This window comes from Nomascus leucogenys, chromosome X, assembly GCF_006542625.1.
Source record: "Nomascus leucogenys isolate Asia chromosome X, Asia_NLE_v1, whole genome shotgun sequence".
Classification (NCBI taxonomy): Eukaryota; Metazoa; Chordata; class Mammalia; order Primates; family Hylobatidae; genus Nomascus; species Nomascus leucogenys.
In genome coordinates, this window is record NC_044406.1 from 126703396 (window position 1) to 126710033 (window position 6638).

Genomic DNA, 6638 nt, shown 5'->3' on the forward strand with positions numbered 1-6638 from the left:
TACTACTTTGACTATATATATATTCATATATAATAAATATATTTATTTATATAAATTATATATAAATATAAAAAATATATATATATATATTTTTTTTTTTTTTTGATACAAGGTCTCACTTTGTTGCCCAATCTGGAGTGCAGTGACATGGTCATGGCTCACTGCAGCCTCAACCTCCCCGGGTTCATATGACCCTCTCACATCAGCCTCCCAAGTAGGTGGACAATAGGCGTGCACCACCATGCCTGGCTACTTTTTTTATATTTTTTGTACAGACGGAGTTTCGCCATGTTGTCTAGGCTGGTCTAAAACTTCTGGGCTCAAGTGATCTGACTGGCTCAGCCTCCCAAAGTGCTGGGATGACAAGTGTGAGTCACTGTGCCTGGCCTGATCTACATATATTTAATGTTTGAAAATATTTAATAGATTTGGAAAAAACATTTCAGGGTAAATATGAAAAGGTTCCTGTTTGTCTTTTGTTAATCTTTAAATCATTTGATTGTCTTTTTGTCGTCTCCAAGAAGTACAGACATACCTCATTTTATTGCATTTTGCTTTACTGTGCTTTGCATATATTGCATTTCTTACAAATTGAAGGTTTGTGGCAACTTTGCATCAAGCAAGTCTATTGGCTCCATTTTTCCAACAGCATGTCTTCACTTTGTTTCTCTGTGACACACGTTGTTAATTCTCAAAATATTTCCAATTTTTTCATTATTATTATATCTACTATGGTGATTTGTGGTCAGTGATCTTTAATGTTACTATTGTAATTGTTTTGGAGCACCAAGAACTGCACTCAAATAAGATGGCAAAGTTAATAAATGTGAGTGTTCTGACTGCTCCACTGCTCAGCCGTCCCCCAAATTTATGTCCCTCTCCTTAGGCCGTCCTATTTCCTGAGACAGAAAAGTATTGAACCTAGGCCAGTTAATAACCCTACAATGGTTCCTAAGTGTTCAAGTGAGAGGAAGAGTTGTACATCTCTCACTTAAATCAAAGCTAGAAATGATTACACTTAGGGAAGAAGGCATGTCAAAAGCTGATATTGGCCAAAAGCTAGGGCTCTTGCACTAAACAGCCAAGTGGTGAATGCAAAGGAAAAGTTATTGAAGGAAATTTGAAGTGCTTCTCCAGAAAGAAAGAAAGGTAGCGTTATTGCTGATATGAAGAAAGTTTTAATGATCTGAATAAAAAATGAAATCAGCTACAACATTCCCTCAGACCAAAGCCTAATCCAGAGCAAGGCCCTAACTCTCTTTAATTCTACGAAGGCTGATAGAGGTGAAGAAGCTGCAGAAGAAAAGTTTGAAACTAGAATAAATTGGTTTTTGAGACTGAAGAAAAGAAGCCATCTCCATAACATAAAAGCACAAAATAAAGTGGCCAGTGCCTATGTAGAAGATCCAGTAAGTGATCTAGATGATCTAGCTAAGATCATTGATGAAGATGGCTACACTACAAAACAGATTTTCAATGTAGATGAAACATCTAATTCTGTTAGAAGACGGTATCATCTAAGACTTTCATAGCTAGAGAGGAGAAGTCAATCCCTGGCTTCAAAGCCTCAAAGAATAGGCTGACTCCCTTGTTAGAGGCTAATACAGCTGGTGACTAAGTTAAAGACAATGCTCACTTACCATTTCAAAAATCCTAGCTCCCTAAAGAATTATGCTAAATCTATTCTGCTAGTACTCTATAAGTGGATCAACAGAGCCTGAAAGATAGCCCATCTATTTACAGCATGGTTTACTAAATATTCTATGGTTTACTAAATATTCTAAGCTCACTGTTGAGACCTACTGCTCAAAAAAAGAGATTCCTTTGAAACTACTACAGCTGATTGACAATGCACCTAGTTACCTAGAAGATCTGATGGAGATCTACAATATGATTCATGTTGTTTTCATGCCTGCTAATACAACATTCATTCTGCAGCCCATGAATAATGGAATAATTTTGAAGTTTGAGTCTTATTATTTAAAAAATATATTTTATAAGGCTAAAAGAATGATTCCTCTGATAAATCGGTCTAAACAAAGTAAATTGAAAACCATCTGACTACGTTTCATCATTCTACATGGCATTAAGAACATTTGTGAAGCTGGGCACGGTGGCTCACACCTGTAATCCCAGCACTTTGGGAGAGCGAGGCAGGCAGATCACGAGGTCAGGAGTTTGAGACCAGCCTGGCCAACACAGTGAAGCCGCGTCTCTACTAAAAATACAAAAAATTAGCTAGGCATGATGGCGGACGCCTATAATCCCAGCTACTTGGGAGGTTGAGGCAGGAGAATCGCTTGAACCTGGGAGGCAGAGGTTGCAGTGAGCCGAGATCACGCCATTGCACTCCAGCCCAGGCGACAGTGAGAGACTCTGTCTCAAAAAAAAAAAAAAAAAAAGAACATTTATGATTCATGGGAGAAGTTCAAAATATAAACATTAATAGGAGTTTTGAAGAAGTTGATTCAGCCCTCATGAATGACTTTGAAGAGTTCAAGATTTCAGGGTAGGAAGTAACTGCAGATGTGGTGGAAAAAAAAACTAGAATTAGAAGCAGAGTCTGAAGATGTGACTGAATTGTTACAATAAAACTTTAATGGATGAAGAGCTGCTTTTTGTGGATGAGCAAAGAAAGTGGTTTCTTGAGATGAAATGATGAAATCTGCTTTTGGTGAAGGTGCTGGGTAAACATTGTTGAAATGACCATCGAGGACTTAGAATATTTCATAAACTTAATCGATAAAGCAGTGACAAGGTTTGAGATTTTTGACTCCAAATTTGACAGTAGTTCAACAGTGGGTAACATGCTATCAATCAGCATCACATGCTAAAGGAAAATCTTTAGTGAAGGAAGAGTCAATCGATGAGGCAAACTTCGTTGCTGTCTTGTTTTAAGAAATTGCCACATCCGTTCCAACCTTCAGCAACTATCACTCTTATCAGTCAGTAGCCATCCACATCACAGCAAGACCCTTTACCAGGAAAAAATTATGACTCGCTGAAGACTAAGATGATTGTTAGCATTTTTATCAATAAAGGATTTTTAAAATTAAGGTATGTACATTGTTTTTAGGTTTGTACCCTGGAGCAACAGGCTGTACCATAGAGTCTAGTTATGTAGTAGGTTACACCATGTAGGTTTGTGTAAATACACTCTATGATGTTCACACAATGACAAAACTGCCTAATGAAGCATTTCTCAGAATGTATACCTGTTGATAAGTGACACATGGCTGTATTTAATAATATTTTGTTTAACTAAAGCCTCCTGATTGTCTGACCTTCAAACAATTATTTATGTAGATGGAGAGGTAAAAAGCTTCTACCTCCCTTGATCCAAAAGAAAGTTTAAAAAGGGTGTAAGGCAATTTTTTTGAGTGATGCCTAATTTTAGCTAAATTGTACACATATTTAGATACAACTCTTCCAGTTTCACTAAGTGTAGGTATTTTTCCAAGCAAAATCTCAGGAAGAGAGAAACAAGATTTAAAGAACTTCCTGTTCTGAAAGACCCATAAGTGTCATATGGACAGGTATCTATTTCTACTTTTTGATTCAGTTTTTTAGTGTGTAAGATAAATTGAGTAACAAGGGGTGTCATTTGAGGTTCATGCTGCACAATGTGTGACTTGCATGGTACCCTACACTGATCCTGCCCTGTACTTACATAATCACATTTTATGCTGATTGAGCCTCCAAGTTTAATACTGAGGGCATAAAGTTTTTTACCTTTTCTGCATATTTTATTAGCAAAAAGTTATATTACACTGATCCAATTTCATATTTCAGAGATCCAGCTGCAATGTTGCTGATGAAGCTACATAACCTATTTACTTAGCCAAATGCATAAACGAGCATTTAATCAATAATCAGGTTGCATATTTTAATGGAACTGGTGCAATGACTGTAATCATCTAAAAATACACATCAAACAAATTTATGTTCATAATTTATTCTCAAGGGCAGGTTAATGCTATTTAGGCTATTATTTTCCCATCCTGGCCAACATGGTGAAACCCATAGCTACTAAAAATACAAAAATTAGCTGGCCGTGGTGGCGCGCACCTGTAGTCCCAGCTACTCGGGAGGCTGAGGCAGGAGAATCACTTGAACCCAGGAGGCGGAGGTTGCAATAAGGCGAGATCGCACCATTGCATTCCAGCCTGGTGACAGAGCGAGACTCTGTCTCAAAAAAAAAAAAAAAGAAAAAAGAAAAAAGAAATATTTATAAACTTAAAAACAGAAAAATAAGAAATAGATATTTATAAACTTAAAAAACACAAAAATATCAGAATTTTTCTTTTGCAATTTTTGTTGTTTACTCCCCTCCTCCCCCTAGAAAAGTCTTCGGAAGTTATGGATTGCCTTCTTTTAACACAGAAGTTCTGTTTACCAGATGGGCAAGAAAACAATCCCCAAACCTATTCAACTATGAAGCTGTCAAACATAACAGCTGGGGACCTTCTGGAAGAATATGATTGACAGAGACTCAGGAACGTAGACCCCTAGATTTATACTGCTGCATGGTCGCACCATGGCTGATTGGTTTCTGACTAATAGGGTCAGTTGAATTGTTAAAAAATAGTTTCTTCAATACACATGTTGACACAATACGTCTTCAAACTATTACCGCAAAAATGTCAGAATGATTGGCTTAAAGAAGATTTTAAATTCTGGTATCTAATTCAGTAAGCCTCTATTAAATACTGCTATGTGTCAGAAACTATTTGATATTGGAGGTGGGGTAAGGATCCTGGTCCCTGTCTTTCAGGGCCTTCTAATTTACTAGGGAAGACAGATGAATCCTTGAGTAGCTAATAGAATGTAGAATGATAATCACTAGACAATAACCCAGGGTTATAGAAAACAAGGGGAGGGAAAATTCACTGTGACAGGAGTTGAAGAAAAAGGTGAAATTTGAGATGACCTTGAAGGCTAGAAAGGATGCTGACATGGAAAGTTGGAAATAAAAAGGATTCTGGGCAGACGGGAGAATTTTACAGCAGCATTCTTTACATTCCTTGAACACCGGAATCCTTTTTCATTGAAATGAGGAAAAAACTCTTTTTGTCAAGGTTAAATATTGTATGTTTAGCACTACTTTCATTATATATATTTTTTACTTTTAAGAAAACAAAGCTGGCTGCTCCTAGAAATCAGTCTTGACGTACTTCTGTTTTACTGATGGTTTTTGGAGGGCATTGTTGCCTATATTGCATGCTTCAGCTCAAACCAGGAACCAGGGCTCAGCCATGTAGACAAGAGCAGAATAAATGAGGCAGATGTTTTACTGACTTCTTCTCATTTGAATCTACTCAGTGTAGAAGGGAGACGTTGTTTGCCTCAAATTATTTAAGTACCAGCATTTGTCACTCCTGTAATTCACTTACCACTACCAGATATGCAATTACTTTAACTGCAAACCACTTACATCTCAGTCAGTTCTACTGTCTAAAAATATGTCTGCTTTTATTTGAAGAGCTAAGACTGAAACTGTCACTTGGGACCATTCCAAAACTTTGCTAGTTGTGCACTTCAAGTGGAGCAATATTTAAATTAATTTTCCTTTTGAATTGTAAGAAAAATGATTACACGTATCATTGTTAAATTTAACATTATCATTTTACAGTATTTATTTAAGAATAAGAATTGAAAATTGATGGGCCTGAAAGGCTACAAAGCTCATTCTGTTGTCGGGCCTTGAGTTACAACTTTGACATATCTAAATGTATTCTTTCTTGATGATTTTCCCAAGGATTTGATCAACTTCAGTTTATACTGTAATCCTCACAGGTCAGCACTGTGTTGACTCTCCTATTGTTGAAGGCACAGAGGCTCAGAAAACAATAATTATTCAGTGATTTATGCCTATTTGATATTAAATGTGGCCCTGTGAGATTGTATTTCACCATTCATGACCAAATAGAGAATATACAGAGAAGAGTTTATTAACCTAGGAACTGAGTGGGCTGACCCTTCTAGGTTTAATTCAGGTGATGGATACTCAGAGTAGATTGAAAAATAGATGACCGAGGTGGGTGGATCGTGAGGTCAGGAGATCAAGACCATCCTGGTCAACATGGTGAAATCCCACCTCTACTAAAAACACAAAAATCAGCCAGGTGTGGTGGCATGTGCCTGTAGTCTCAGCTACTCAGGAGGCTGAGGCAGGAGAATTGCTTGAACCCAGAGGCAGAGGTTACGGTGAGCCAAGATCACACCACTGAACTCCAGCCTGGGCGACAGAGCAAGATTCTGTCTCAAAAGAAAAAAAGAAAAATAGACATGATAAGAAGGAAGCTGGGCAGCTTTTATTAGAAAATACTGGGATAGAGCCTTGATGTTCCCTGGAATCACAGAATGGTTTTGATGATTCACAGATGAAGGGCCTGGAATTCTGTCATGTTGGGTTAGTTTCCAGAGTAAATGAACTGTGGCATGTACCCACTTTCTTGCTCATCTTATCAGCTATCTCAGTTTTCTTTGCAACTGAGTGTAGGCATATTCTTCACCTTAGGTGGCTGGACCGAGTGCTAACTTGGAGTAGCTTAGCAATGCAGAGGTAGAGGACAAAGACAAAGAATGCAAATATTTGTCCAGTTCCTACCTTTGTCTGCCTTTTGTTTCCCCTTTTA